The sequence below is a fragment of the Arachis stenosperma genome, chromosome 2 (assembly GCF_014773155.1).
Source record: "Arachis stenosperma cultivar V10309 chromosome 2, arast.V10309.gnm1.PFL2, whole genome shotgun sequence".
Lineage (NCBI taxonomy): Eukaryota > Viridiplantae > Streptophyta > Magnoliopsida > Fabales > Fabaceae > Arachis > Arachis stenosperma.
In genome coordinates, this window is record NC_080378.1 from 14,045,894 (window position 1) to 14,062,825 (window position 16,932).

General features: G+C 29.2%; 1 long non-coding RNA gene across 1 annotated transcript; it reads right to left on the reverse strand.

Moving 5' to 3' along the window:
* Nucleotides 1-1,294: 1,294 nt before the first annotated feature.
* On the reverse strand, nucleotides 1,295-12,989 carry LOC130961850 (uncharacterized). Its single transcript, XR_009079642.1, has 4 exons — nucleotides 12,631-12,989; nucleotides 10,987-11,081; nucleotides 4,291-4,421; nucleotides 1,295-2,426 (listed from the first exon to the last, which is right to left on the reverse strand). It is a non-coding gene; the product is annotated as an uncharacterized LOC130961850 (long non-coding RNA).
* Between the last annotated feature and the right edge of the window lie 3,943 nt (nucleotides 12,990-16,932).

Genomic DNA, 16,932 nt, shown 5'->3' on the forward strand with positions numbered 1-16,932 from the left:
TTCAGTTGAAGGATCAAGAAATACTACCTGCTCTATGTGATCGGCCATGAGACAGGTTTGAGACTCGATTTCTGATTCTTCATCATCATCAGAGTCATTTTCCAAGTCTTTCCAAGATGCTATGACACCTTTATTCTTTCCTCTTTTTGGCTTGTCTCCCATCTTCAGTTTTGGACAATCAGACTTGAAGTGCCCAATTTTTTTACAGTTGTAACAGATCACCTTGCTAAGATCCCTCTTTGGATTCTTTGAGCTGCCTCCCTTGTTTCGTTCCTTCAATTTCACCATTTTCCTGAATTTTTTTAGCAAACAAAATAAATTCATTTTCAGATGAGTTATCACTGGATTCATCATTCAGAGATTCAGTAACCGATTTGAGAGCAATTCCTTTCTTTTTTGTATCTTTTTTCAAATATGTGTTTTCAAAAGCAAGTGAATTTCCTCTCAAATCATCATAAGTCATAGAATCAATGTTACTACTCTCAGCTATCACTATTGCTTTGGTTTCCCACTCTTTTGTGAGACACCTCAATATTCTCCTCACAAGCACAGATTCAGAATATGTGATCCCCCATAACATCCAAGCCAGTGATGATGACGTTGAATCTTTTAAACAATTCATCTATCGTTTCTCCTTCCTTCATTGAGAACATTTCATATTCACTATTCAGCATGCCTATTATGGACCTCTTCACTTGGGTTGTGCCTTCATGAGTGATTTGAAGTTTGTCCCAGATTTCCTTTACTGTTGTGCATCTTGATACTCATCGGTATTCCTCGAAGCTGACCACATAGTTGAGCAAGTTGACTGCTTTGGCGTTGAACTCTACTTTCTTTCTGTCTTTCTCATTCTAATCGGGTTCACCTTTGAGTGTAACCACACCATCAGCTCCTGTAGTGGGTGAAAATTGTGGTCCTTCGAAGATTATCTTCCAAAGTCTGTAATCTACTGATTGAACAAATATTTTCATCCTTTCTTTCCAGTAACTGTAGTTCTTTCCATTAAAGAATGGAGGTCTGTTTCTTGACTGTCCTTCTGTCAGAGTGTAGGCCACCAGATTTGAGCCACTGTTAGCCACCATCAGGATCTTTTCTCCAAGTTGCAAAGCTTGATCTCTTTGAGACCAAGCTCTGATACCAATTGATGGTAATCAGTAGCTAAGAGAAGGGGGGTTGAATCTTAGCCCCTCTTTTGCTGAGTATTAATTGCTGCTTTTTCAAAGAAACTTTAGGAGATATTTCTATTTTTGTCTCATAACAAGTCAAGGGACATTTTTTTGTCTCGTAACTGGTTAGAAGATGTTTTTTAGTTTTGTCTCCTTCGCAACAGAAATAGAATAGGAGTAGAAGAGAAAGAGAGAATCATACCCAAAAGTATCCTAGTTCAGCTGTTAAGTGCAATGCAGCCTACATCCAGTCTCCATGACAATTGTGACGGAATTTCACTATAATCCTTAGATTACATACACCAATTCTTTCCTAGGAACTACCCATTCCTATATGGGACAAATCTAGATTTTATCCCTAAATCTGAACTTGACTTGGACACCTACCAAGCTTTTAACTTCAAAGTGCTAACCCAACTTGCAAGAAAATTCCTATAGGATCATGAAACACAACAAACAGATGCACAAAGAAACTCTTAGAAATCTATGGCATTTTCTTTAATTTTGCTCTCTCTGTCTTTTTTCTCTCACTGACTTTTTCTTATAAACCTCACTCTGTTTGCCTTTTACCATGAGACTCAGACAGACAAAACTAAAGAAAAGAAAAATAAAATGAAACTCATTAAAGGAAAAGAACTCTGTTAGCTTAGGATAGCTATGAGAACTCTGTGCTTTCTCTCTTTGCTTCAACCCTTGGCCGTTCACTCTTATTATAGAAGGGGAAATTTCCAAGGTTTAAACCGGTTCAACTAAACCACCAACATCTTCTCCAACAAACTATGGCAATTCGGACAGAGAGAAGAGAGAGGGAAAACCGAAGCCAAATCAACATGCATGTACCTCTTTCAACCCTTCTCATCAAGCTTCTTCAATCTGAGCCCTTGATCTTGACTTTGGCTTCAAGAAAGAACACTGACCCTTGATGAACCTCTGATCTTTGACAGCTTCTTCTTTTCCATATTTGCTTCTTCCTCCACGTAGCTCCAGTAGCTACCTTCTGTCTTAGATGAATAAAAATGGAAATGAGCTTTACCCATTGAGATCTTCTTCTCTGACCGAGATGGATCTTTCCTATTCTTGGCATGGAAATCTTGAAGCTTCTTCTTGAAATCTTGCCTTCAATGGCAAAGATCTTAGCCACACCATGTTTCGAATCTTCCTTTTGCTAAGGCCATCATCAAGCTAGCCTTTTTCTTCTTCATAGCTTCACTGTTTTCTCTGTACTTCTCTTTTCTCTGATAACTTGTTCACTCTTCTTTCCTGAGTGAAGTAACAACCGAAACAACAAAGAGAGAGAAGAAAGAGAAGAAACAAAGCATTGAATTAAAAATTAAATGATATTGAATAATGGACTTCGATTACCTATGTGAGCAATTAATCAAATTGAATTTTGTGTTCCAATAACCAATGCATGCAATCAATTTAATTAAAATTTGAATTCCACCATCAAAAGAGAGTGGTAAACGAACCACTTCTCTTTCCATTCCTTCTCTCTTCAATTTCGGACCAATAGATTGTTGGTCTCTCAACAAAATTGTTTTGGGCTATTCACATATTACTTGGCCCAAATAGCTTTGTTTTTCTTTTTTAAGTCATTCAGCCACATAGCTTAGAATATTTTTTGTACAAAGGTTGATCATTATCATCACATTGGATTTATATTTCTTTTTAGCTCAAGTAGAAAACTTGTTTTAATTTCCTGCACACTAACAGTAACATTACACCACCAATTTGAAACAAATATTGAATTAATAATTTTTCTGATTAATAATGTTTGATCATCACAATAATTTCAAGTTTTTCAAACTCATTATAATAGATATAGACATATTACTTTTAAATTAGCTCCTATAATTAGAATAAAAAGTCTTAATTTAAACTAATTTATCTATATTTATTATCCTAGAGGACTTTATTGATATTTTTTTCTTTAGAAATTAATCTATTTAAAATATAAATTCTCAAAAATTTATTTATCACTTTATTTTTCTAAAAAAATTATGTTAAAAAATATATTTTTTAATTATTATTTGCCTTACAGAAAAGATTTTCTCAAAGTACAAAGCATATTTTCTTGTGAATAAAAGCTTTTTTACAGAATAAAACAATAATACTGGTATCAATGTAAGTGAAAATCACCTTTTTTTTCATAAATTTACATGAGTAAAATAATAAATAAATTTTTAAAAAATTATATTTCAAACAAATTAGTCCTCAAAAAATGAATGCCAATAAATTTTTTTAGAATAACATATATGGATATACTATTTTTAAATTAGTCCTTGTGATTAAGGTAGAAGATATTAATTTAAACTAATTTGTCGAAATTTATTATCTTTAAAGATTTTATTAGTATTTTTTTAGAAACTAATCTATTCAAAATATAAATTTTTAAGAGTTTATTTGTCATTTAACTAAATTTATATTTTATCTCTTTTTCTCCCCTTCAAAACTAAAAGGGTGCCCTTAGGCAAGTCATGTTGGTATCTGATTCCATGATTCTGCTTCTGGGGTAGGTAATATAAACCACAAAAATTGTTACAATAAAAATATGAAAACGTTCAAGTTATGTTAGACTGTTAGTGATTAATATTTGGGAATGTGGAACTCAGAAGCAATTAAGTACTGAAGGTGATTAACTCTTGATTATGGTCAGTAATATGAAAACAATATTGATTTATCATATAGGAAAAAAATTGTTTGAATAAAAAACTGTTCTGATAAGCTTAAGTTACGTGGATTTATGTTGGGCAGTTTAGTTTTTCCAAGAAAAAATACAGTTAATGATAATTTGAAAAAGCTACCTCATGACCACTGTAAATAGAGGCTTAAGTCCCTGTGCGTAACACAACAATAACAACTAAATATTATTCTCTCTCCCTTTATACACATAGCAATAATAAAAGCAAATGCTATTCTATCTCTCATTACTTTTTATAATCCTTTCTATCTTTATGTATATATTTATGCAATTCTCTCTCTATACTTTTCATACTCCCTTCTATCTTTGTATATATATATACATTGCAACATATAATATTATTATATATATATAAATTATTATTGAGCTAATTATTTTAATATTAGAGTTTTCTATTTATACATCTTTATTTTGGTCACATACCTGTCGTACCCCAAGGCACCTAGTCGATCTTTACCAGGCATCTTTGAAAAAGGATGACAAAGGAAAGGAAACAAATTTTGTTTCAAATGATGCTGAGAACTCCACCACTCATTATGATTTCTTTGAGGATCCTGAAGAAAATATTGGTCATTTGATTAATGATGGAATAGTTTAATATGTGGGATTGTGAAGTATCTATGTAAATAAATAATGTAAAGAGCTTATTGTTAAGTTTTATTTTCTATGTATTTAAGTTTCAAATGTGATGTACATAAATAATGAAATATTAATGTTTATGAATTTTGAAATTATTAAATGTGTCAAATTTTAAAATAAAATTTTAGTATAAGACATTATTTTATGTACAGTGTTTCTTAGAAAAATAATTCTGATCAAGTATTCAATTTAACTGTGCATACTACTCATTTTATTATTATTTGTTTTTGAAGAGAATGGCAAGGATATGTAATGAAGACGTATGCCTTGCGGATAGTGCAAGTTCGCACACTATTCTCAAAAGTGATATATATTTTACCCATCTTGTGCCAAAAGAGGAATATGTTAATACTATTATTGGCTCAGGTAATGTGATAGAAGGCTCCGGAAGAGCTATAATTTTGTTTCCTGAAGGAACAAAATTTATAATAAATAATGCACTATTATCTACCAAGTCTCTGAGGAACTTGTTGAGTTTCAAAGATATTCGCCGAAATGGATATCATGTTGAGACGATGAATGAGGAAAATCATGAGTATTTATGTATCACAACTCATGATTCAAATAAGAAAGTTATATTAGAAAAATTACCCTCACTTTCATCTGGGTTGTATTATACCAAGATTAGTGCAATTGAATCACATGCCATTGTAAACCAGAAGTTTACTAGCTCAAATGAGTTCATAACTTGGCACGACCGATTGGGTCATCCGGGAACAACCATGATGAGGAGAATTATTGAAAACTCTCATGGACATTCACTAAAGAACCAGAAGATTCTTAAAACTAATGAATTTTGTTGTGCTGCATGTTCTCAGGGAAAATTAATTTTAAGGCCATCACCAGTAAAGATTGGATTTGAGTCACTTGAATTCCTAGAAAGGATTCAATGTGATATATGTGGACCTATTCATCCACCATGTGGATCTTTTAGATATTTTATGGTCCTAATAGACGCATCTTCGAGATGGTCACATGTGTGCTTATTATCTTCTCGCAACTTGGCGTTTGCGAGATTACTGGCTCAAATTTATCGATTAAAAGTACAATTTCCAGAAAATCCAATCAAAGCAATTCGTCTTGATAATGCTGGTGAATTTACTTCCCAAGCTTTTGATGCTTATTATATGGCTAATGGAATAAGTATTGAACATCCAGTGGCTTATGTTCACACACAAAATGGGTTAGCAGAATCACTTATTAAACGCCTCCAATTGATTGCTAGACCTTTGCTTATGAGAACAAATCTCCCAACCTCGATTTGGGGGCATGCTATTTTACATGCCGCATCACTTATTCGTTTGAGGCCAACGAGTTACCATCGGTTCTCTCCTATGCAATTAGCTTTTGGCCAGCAACTAAATGTTTCCCATTTAAGAATATTTGGGTGTGCGATATATGTTCCCATTGCACCACCTAATCGCACCAAAATGGGACCCCAAAGAAAATTTGGGATATATGTTGGATATGATTCTCCCTCTATAGTGAGGTATCTTGAGATACAAACTGGAGATGTATTTAAAGCCCGGTTTGCGGATTATCATTTTGATGAATCAAAATTTCTAACATTAGGGGGAGAGAATAAGCTTCCTGAAAAGGAACTTAACTGGAATGCATCATCGTTGATGCATTTAGATCCTCGATCAGGACAATGTGAACTGAAAGTTCAAAAGATTATACATTTGCAAAGAATAGCAAATGAATTGCCTGCTGCATTTTCTGATACAAAGAGGATAACTAAATCTTATATACCAGCGGAAAATGCCCCAATTCGAATTGATGTCCCAGTAGGATAAGTAGCCACTGAAACAAATTCACGCCAGAAGTGTGGCAGGCCTGTCGGTTCCAAAGACAAAAATCCTCGAAAGAAAAAAGAGGTAAATAATATTCCTGTTGAAAAAGACATAGTAGAGACACATGCAGTTGTCCAAAATTCTGATATAACGCCAGAAGACGTTTAGGTACCTGAAAATTGTGAAAATGACGAGATCTCGATAAATTATGTCTTTACAGGAGAGAAATGGGACCGAAATAAGACAATTGTCAATGAAATATTTGCATATAATGTGGCATTAGATATCATGCATGAAAGTAAGGATCTTGAGCCAAGATCAGTCGAAGAATGTCGACAAAGGAATGATTGGCCAAAATGGAAAGAAGCCATGAAGGCTGAATTAGACTCACTTGCAAAACGTGAAGTCTTTGGACCTATAGTCCGTACACCTGAAGATGTAAAACCTGTTGGATATAAGTGGGTATTTGTGAGAAAACGAAATGAGAAAAATGAAGTTGTGCGCTATAAAGCCCGACTTGTGGCACAAGGTTTTTCACAAAGGCCCGGTATAGATTATGAAGAAACGTATTCCCCTGTAGTGGATGCGATAACATTGCGTTATTTGGTCAGTTTATCTGCATATCATAAACTGCATATGCATTTAATGGATGTGGTAACAGCCTATTTGTACGGCTCATTAGATCGGGATATCTATATGAAAGTCCCTGAAGGACTAAAGATATCTAAACCATCCAGTGAATATCTGCAAGGGTTATACTCAGTCAAATTGCAAAGATCTTTATATGGTCTAAAGCAATCTGGACGAATGTGGTATAATCGCCTCACTGAGTATCTGGCCAAAAACGGTTTCAAGAATGATAATATCTGCCCATGTGTTTTCATAAAGAAAACTACATCTGGGTTCATTATAATTGCTGTGTACGTTGATGATTTAAATATCATTGGGACTCCTGAAGAGATTCCAACAATTATAAAAACTCTAAAAGAAGAGTTTGAGATGAAAGATCTTGGAAAGACTAAATTTTGTCTCGGCCTGCAGATCGAGCATACAAAAAATGGGATCTTTATTCATCAAACAACATACACAGAAAAGATCTTGAAGAAATTTTATATGGATAAGTCACATCCCTTGAGTACCTCAATGATCGTAAGATCTTTGGATGTGGAGAAGGATCAATTCCGTCCTAAAGAAGAAAATGAAGATATCCTTGGTCCTGAAGTACCATATCTTAGTGCCATTGGAGCGCTAATGTATCTTGCTAATAATACGCGACCTGACATATCATTTGCTGTGAATTTACTAGCAAGATATAGTTCCTCTCCAACCAGAAGACATTGGAGTGGAATCAAACAAATCTTTCGATATCTTCATGGGACGGTTGATATGGGTTTGTTTTATCCCTATGAATCCAAGTCACAATTAGTTGGCTATGCAGATGTTGGATACTTGTCTGATCCACATAAAGGGAGATCTCAAACAGGATACCTGTTCACATATGGTGGTACAGCTATATCATGGAGGTCCACGAAACAGACGATAGCAGCAACCTCCTCTAATCATGCTGAAATACTAGCGATTCATGAAGCTAGTCGTGAGTGTTTTTGGCTGAGGAGTCTGATTCAATATATTCTGTCATCATGTGGACTGATTGATCATAAGATAGCTCCAACTGTCCTGTTTGAAGATAATACAGCATGCATTGCTCAACTTAAGGGTGGATACATCAAAGGTGATAGAACAAAGCATATTTCTCCCAAATTCTTCTTCACTCATGACCTTCAAAATCAAGGGACAATTGATGTCCAACAGATCCGTTCAAGTGACAATCTGGTAGATTTATTTACAAAGTCACTCCCAAAATCCTCCTTTGAAAGATTGGTACATAAGATTGGGATGCGCCGATTTCGAGACATTAAATGATGTGGGCAAGAGGGGGAGACTGTACTCTTTTTTCCTTGGTCAAGTTTTTTTCCCATTGGGTTTTTCTTGACAAGGTTTTTAATGAGGCAGTTCTCATCACTAAAGGATTTTGTACTCTTTTTCCTTCACTAAGGTTTTTTTTCATTGGGTTTTTCTTTAGTAAGGTTTTAACGAGGCATAATTCTAAATGGTCATCCAAGGGGGAGTGTTGTGATAAGCTTAAGTTACGTGGATGCCCATTTATGTGGGGGTTTAGTTTTTCTAAGGAAAAATACATTTAATGATAATTTGGAAAAGCTACTTCATGACCACTATAAATAGAGGCTTAAGCCCCTCTACGTAACACAACAACAACAACTAAATATTATTCTCTCTCCCTTTATACATATAACAATAATAAAAGCAAATGCTATTCTATCTCTCTTTACTTTTTATAATTCTTTCTATCTTTATATATATATATATTTATGCAATTCTCTCTCTATACTTTTCATACTCCTTTCTATCTTTGTATATATATATACATTGCAACATATAATATTATTATATATATATATATATATATATAAATTATTATTGAACTAATTATTTTAATATTAGAGTCTTCTATTTATACATCTTTATTTTATATATATCTTTTATTTTACAAGAAAAAGTTATTTATTATTTGTACTTAATTAGTTTTTGTGCCTATATTGATTGTGCATTTGATAATCATTTTTGTTTTCATGTGTTTATATTAATTGTGCATCACATAATCTTATTTTTCTTTTTCATGTGTCTATATAGTATGTTGAAGATTATTAATTAAAAAAGTAATATTAAAAAATCAATACTAAGCCGTCAATTTTGATTAACACTATAATAAACTATCAAATAAGTTTAGTACTAATTTTTTTATTAAGTTTGGATTTCAAATTTATTTTAGTTAAATTTTTTAGATGTTTTTATTTTTAAAAATTTTATATATATATATATATTTTTATATTTGTTCTCTTGCAATAGGTGGGTATAGTTCGTCCTCCAAATCAATTTCGAACTTCTTATCTGAAAAGAGTTATTTTTTTGGTACAGAAAGAACAAAGGAAAAAGGTATCTGCAAAAGGCACTTCAATACTCAAGTTAATAAGTGTATAAAAAATTAGGTAAATACTATAGTGCCTTTAATATTGTGCCTAAGTTACTAAAAAGGTAAATAGATAATATTTAATAAAATTTAAATAATTTACTTTTTGCTTTAAATAGTTTTTTACTTTAAAAAGTAAGTTAGACAATTTAAATACCACAATAAAGACAGTCATCATACACAATTAATATTTTGTGTTATTAGTGATGGATGATGGCTATTGTTATATGAAATTTAAGTATTGTAAACCTTAATATTTTGTATTATTAGTTATTATAAGACTATAAGTTAATGTTTTATATTTAAAATGCATAAGATTTTAGACTAATGCATAATATTGTGTTATTTGTATTAATTTAAATATTTGGTGTTATTAGACAATATTAGTATTGATTATGGTTATGTTTTAATTTTAGAGAAGAGTTGGTTCTTGTTATATTTTTCTAAGTGAATTTTATCATGTCAAATAATGATTGGAGTCTTGGAAATTTGGATATTTTCACATACTAGCTTATAAGAAGGTATCAATGTAATGTAATATTAACGGCCCAATTTTTACCTGGTATAATCGTGGTCTGAAACTGTAAAAGTTTCATCGGATCTAATAAATAAGTCCGGTATATATTTTGGGTCAAGTTTGAGTCACATCAAATCCGATTTCACCCAATTCATATACACCTCTAAAAACTATCATAGAATTTACCAAAAAATTATGTGTCTTCTCTTGATTTATAAAATATCTTACTTCTCTTATATGTGAGGTAAAATATTAACAATTATATTTCAAAAATAATTTATATTAAAAAAAATAATATCATATCAAAATATTATGATATATATTTTAATGTATAGAATCGAATTAAAACATTTGACTGAATTATAATGTTTGACCAATTTATAACAGTCGTATCAATATTAAATATTGACCGTAATATGGATATTATATCAAATTTCTGACCAGGTTATTACAGATTCACAATAACATAAAACCTGTGCAGAAATTCTAGCATTTTCATAATGTATATTCTAATTTACAACCCTTTTTTCCAGTCTTTGTGTGAACAGTGGTAGAATAATCTTTTGACCGACCAAAGTCACATTTATGGCTTGTAACTTGTGTAGACTGATTTTGTCTTTTGACTAACAACTAATCGAGTGTATGTTCATACCAGGTTTTCAACGCACACTTTATGCCGCTTCTAGTTATATTACACCTAACTTTATGTAAATTAATAGCCAAAAAACGCTAAATAATTTAGTATATTTAATTAAATTATATTTTTAAATATTATATAATTTTGAATAATTTAATCAATAATTCAGTATTGTCGATTCGAATTTGATAGATAATACTAATTGAAAGTAAAATAAATAGAAATACAATATCACTGAGGAAAAAAATTAGTGCTTATTTCAAGAAAAAATGACACTAATATCTCTATATATATATATATATATATATATATATATATATATATATATATATATATCTTTAGTATTTGTTTATTAATTAGTATCTTATTTCATTCTATCCCAAACCAAAACGGGTAATGAAGGTGCTATAGATTTTTAATTTTCATTCAAAGGTGAAGTGAATGGAAAAAGTGATACTTTCACAATCTGTTGGACTGGACTTACATCACTAGATGTTCCTGATTTTGCTGCCATTCCTGCAAAGATGATGCCAAAGTATCCAAAATGCCCTTCATTATTCCATCATGCAACAATCTCAACTATATATATATATATATATATATATATATATATATATATATATATATATGAGTTTAGTTTTTATTCATTCTCAATGTAATACATATTTATAATATTATTCAATTAGGTTTACTTAAATAAAAGAGATTTATTTTTCACATAATATATTACGTGTACACCAAAATTAGCCACCAAAATAAAATATATATTAAAATATAAATACACATTAAAAATAAATTAAACCACACATGTATTTTTACATCATTTTAGTGGCTGATTTTAATGTATAAATAATATTTTTGATAAAAAAAATATATTTAATTTGACATTTACATTATTCTTTTGTAATTTTAGAATAAAAAATTTCTCTCACTATAATTCATTTACTCTCCTTTAAATTTTAATGTAATTGATACTATATATCAAAATAAAATAAAAAATTAGAAACTAATTTTTTGGTTAACATTTTTCTTTAAATCTATTTTCTCTTTCTACAAATAACAATTTAAACCCTAAGCATTTAATTTCTTCATCTATTACTTTAATTTTATTGGCTAATTGTTAGTTATAGAAAATAGTAAATTTCTAACAAACCGCTATGGAAATTGGGTTCGAATATCATAACCCAAGAATTGCTTCAAATTATATTGTTTGTGTTTATATATTTTCATACAATTCATGCAGTAAAAAAAAAAAAAAAAAGAGCTAATTACAATTTTCTGTCTTTTCTGTTTGGCAATAATCTGTGTGTCCTGGCTTGGATTACATTATTCTAAGAACTATTGCTTCACAATTTTTTCTCTGTATCCACATTAATAATATGCAACAACTACTGTTGAAGATTGAACACTCTCAATCAAATTCAGAAGTCACAAATGATTGGGTTCATAACAGCACCACACGTCCACACCTAATCATTCAACTAATAATAATATATCTTTTAACTGTATCATCATCATTGTGTGTCAATTTTATTTAAATATTCAATTCTATAATATTCATTTGGTGATGACTCATCATTATGTTCCTAACAAAGCCTTCCATTATTTGATATATATATCTTTAATAATTTGTCTTCTGGACACTATGCTTTTTCATGTGAGATTATTATTTTGGTTTTATGAATAATTATCTAATTAATTTAGCTAATCATTTTAAAATTAGTTACAATAATTAACAATAAGGACCATTTTTAAATTAATTTAATAAGCCAGCAGCACTCTGACCTTTAATTTGTTAAATTTATTTATTTATTTTAAAGTTGAAGTATATATGAACAACAAAGCTATAGTAAAAATAGTTTAGAATTAATGAAATATATGTTATGATGAATCTGGGAGAAGATTAATGAGATTATTGATGACTATTTCCTAACAAAGAACATATATAAATAAAGCCTACATATATAGAAGAACAAATACCAATAATTTCTTATTTTTTATTCTTTTCTCTTTTGAAAAAAGAAATTATCATTGAAATCCAATTCACCTATTCATCATATCAATATCAACAGAGTAAGCAACATATGAAATGTAATTAATAAGGAGTTGAAAGATTCATATGTAGAACCTGGAAGCTTTGCAATTACCAATTTATCCTTCATATATATGCATAGTAGTGCATACCCTTTTTGTGTAATCCTTCTTCAATCTTGAATTTTACCTGAAGAGACCATTTTTTTATACACTTGAAATGAAGAAGAAGATAATACGAATCCGACTATAATAGCTGAGGGGAATGAAGCCTGGTCCGAAATCATTTTTTATCCTGCTGTACCATATTTCAGATGATGAATGATTTCGAACCAGACAACATTCCCCTCAACCTCTTTGTTTTCCATGTATGTATGGCAGACAGAAGAAGAGATTGGAAGAGGGAGAGAGAGCAAAAGAAAATTAAGAGAGAGAGAGAGAGAGAGTGATGGCTAAAGCTTTTGATATGTCCATGCATTATTTTTCATGGGTTCTTATTATATAATTTATATATACGTCAGTTTAAGATGAGACTATTGATGTTGTTGCTAGCGCTATTATTATTATTATTATTATTATTATTATTATTATTATTATTAAATGTTTTAAATATACATATATACAGAGAGATAAAAAATTTTAAAAATGTTAGAAATTTAAAAAAATTATTATTTTTTGTCAGTAATTAGTTAATAATATTTAAAAGTGTGAATTAAAAATATATTATTAAATTAAAAAAATTAGATTAATAACTAAAAATATTAAATAAAATAATAAATTTTATTAATTATTAAATTTTTTTCAAAAATTAATATGTTCATCTTAGTTTTGCTTTTTTTTTTTTTTGAGTCGTTACAATGAGTGTATATATATATATATATATACACTAATAAGGAGATCTTTTCTTTGGTCACATGATTTGTGAGTCCACTTTCTACACTGCTCCTAACTTGCTTTTCACACGTAGGATTTTGCTTGTTTATTTAATAGTAAAATTATTAAAGTTGTTTCCATCTCATATATATTAGAAAGAGCAATGCTAGGGGCCAGCAGTTTTTGTGATTGTTAGCCATCAACTAGCCATCAATCATGATTTGATGGTGTGAGATTGGTATGAGATTTCATCCAATAGCTCACATTTTTCTGCTAGTTACATGCTGGCCCAAATTCAATGAAACTGCTGGCCCCTAGACTTTTCCTATTAGAAAATTAGTTGTCTCTTTGAACAAGTTAAAGTTTCTTCTGCATGTTACTAATTTACAAATCAACTATTCTTGTACCAATGAACGCATAGCCTAATTGACGGTGGATTATACTAGTTTAACTAGAGATTTTTCTCCCCAACTATTTCCGAAACTCTTCAAAAATTAGAAGATAAATTATATTATGTTATGTATTATTGTATGATGAATTTAACTATACACTCTATGCATGCAATAAATCTCTCTTTGTATATTTTATTTGAATAAGAAATATTATATTTGAACTAAATTCTACATAATTAATTTATTGAATTGTTTTTACTTATATTGAAAAATCAATCTTGAGAAATACTTGCATAATTTTATAGTATATTTAATGATTTGTCCAATTTTAACTGAGAATTAAATTATAAACTAGAAATGTAATGATTTTATACTTTAAAAGTATTTATTGCAGATCTATCATGAAATTATACTCAACAACACAGCCGGCTGCGGTTATGGGGCCATATTACGGCGATTTTTAACCGCCGTCAAACATATTGCGGCGGTTAAACCAAACGCTGGAAAATAGGTCACGGGTAAACGGTTAGCGGCGATTTTAGCTAACCATTGGAATAACCGCCACTAAACGTTTATCAATTTTAAACAGCATTTTATATATATCATATGAACACATTTGATTGCCACACAATTTTTTGTTGTATATTTTATATCTAATCATAGTTATTATAGGCACCTTATATATTGAGTAAAATGCACAATTAAATCAAATGGAGGACCAAATTATACAATTCTACCAAATTAAAAAACATTACCAGGATCTCTCAAAAGCACATTCTTATGAAATTCGAATCAGTCTCATTCGAATTAGACAAACCAACACTAATTCGAATTAGTCCTATTCGAATTAGTAGTAATGCTTGTAATTCGAATTTGTCCAATTTGAATTATGCTTGCATGTAGTCTTAGGATAGTTCGAATCAGGGTGATTCGAATTATGAACACTAGAATGTCCCTAGTAATTCGAATGGGTCTGCTTCGAATTAATTTTGGACCATAGTAGATCGAATTAATTTACATCTATTTATATATGATCCAAGCGTATATAAAGAGTACAATAAAAAAACATTTAATAATATCCATAATGAATTCAATAAAGAGTACATTCAATCATAAATAAAAAATAATAATTACAAATATTTTTTATAAATTATTAAAAATCAAATATTTTCTAAAAATATTTATTAAGATTTAGAATTTAGTCTTTAATATTTAAAATTAGTGAAATATTTGCCAAAAATATTATATTTTGTTGGTCAGTTAGCATTATTAATTCTATTAACCACGATAATATGCAGATGATTAATTAGTTTTCATATAAAAAATATTTTTATTCTATTTAATATTTAATTTTGATAAAACATTAATTAATTTTAAATTTAGTTATTATAAATTCTTATATCTAAAAATACAAGTTAAGATTGTTATTAAAAAAATTTAAATTTTTTATTTAATAAATACTCAACAAATCATTAAAATAAAAAAATTATAAATTAAAATTATAATTTTGGTAAAATTATAAAGTTTTAAATTTTAAATGACTTGTAGAAAATATATTTAATTATTATTTTTAATATTTTATAGAAAATATTTATAATTATTATTTTTAGAAAATATTTGATTTTTAATTAGTTCAGAGTATGATTTTATTTTCTTCTTTTACATTTATGTTTGAATGCAAATTTAAATGCCAATAAAGTAAACAAGAAAATCTTATTGGTAGATTTGTTCACATGAGTTAACATATATAGCTTATTTAACTTGTGAATATTTTTTTTACGTAAAACGAATATAAAAAAAATGTTACGAGTTTAAGTAGTAATGATTTAAATATATGTAGCTTAAGATAGTAGTGCTTACTTAACTAGATTATACCCAAATGGTTATTATTAAAGAAAACATTGCAATATGTGGTAATACGTATTTTGCAGCGGTTATTTAAACCGCCGCAAAATGTAAAATAATAACTCACCCAACGGTACATATAGTGGTGGTTTTCGAAAAGACGCTGCTAAATACAAGCCTGATTGAAATATAGCGGAGGTTCGAGAAGAACCGCAGTTAAATGTAGTCATGATTGCAGTTCCAACCAATAACCGTCGCTATATGTGCCGCAGGTTACTATTTTACGACGATTTTATAAAACTGTCGCAAAATTTCCGTCGCTATCTGCCGGAATTGTTGTAGTTAAAAAATAATTTACTCTATAATTTCTAGAAGTACCGAAGCAATTGTTTGTTTTTTTTTTTTGTTTATTTATTATTTCTAGAAGTACCGAAGCAATTGTTTGTTTTTTTTTTGTTTATTTATTATGTTAAATTATAAATGTGCAGTTTCAATGTTAAGATTGGATCGGAAAGGGAGTTATAAGTTTGTCACTCAAAATATATGCTATAGAACTTGAAAAAATACCCTTAATATATATAAAATATATTTTTCAAAAATATAAAACAAAAACAATTGTTATTGCATTATGATATATATTTAAAGGATGTGTTTGTGTATAAATGCATATGATATATATTTAAATTATTTTCGATGTGTGTCGTAAATTTTAATATATATTTTATACAAATGACTGATTTTATAATTGATTTTGTATACATGTAATACGGTTGATACGAGAAAAGAAATTATATTGAAAATTCAATTACTTTTTTTTTACCTGAGTTATTAGTTAGATTCCTAATAATAAATTTAGATACCTATAATAACGACCAGAAAAAGAAACTAGACAAATATTAATTTAAAAAATACTATATATATATTAAGTATTAGTTATCAAATCAATCATTATATATTTATGTATAAATATATATGTTACTTAATTTATTTTAATATATATATATATATATTTTATATTTAAATATTATTTTATGTGATGACTATATATTAATTGGTCAATATTAATTTAGTAACTTATTTTTATTTTATATACACACTACATACCATTACTGATACTCAAACTCAGGTTTTCTGGAAAGGAAAAGAACTTGTCTACTACTCTTTTGAAATGTTACAGTTTTATTTCATCTTCATGTTACTTAAAATTAGAGAAATCTAATTGCTTTTGCATTGGGATTATTAATAAAACTGTGGAAAATGTGTTATCATCATGTAATGTACCTAATTAT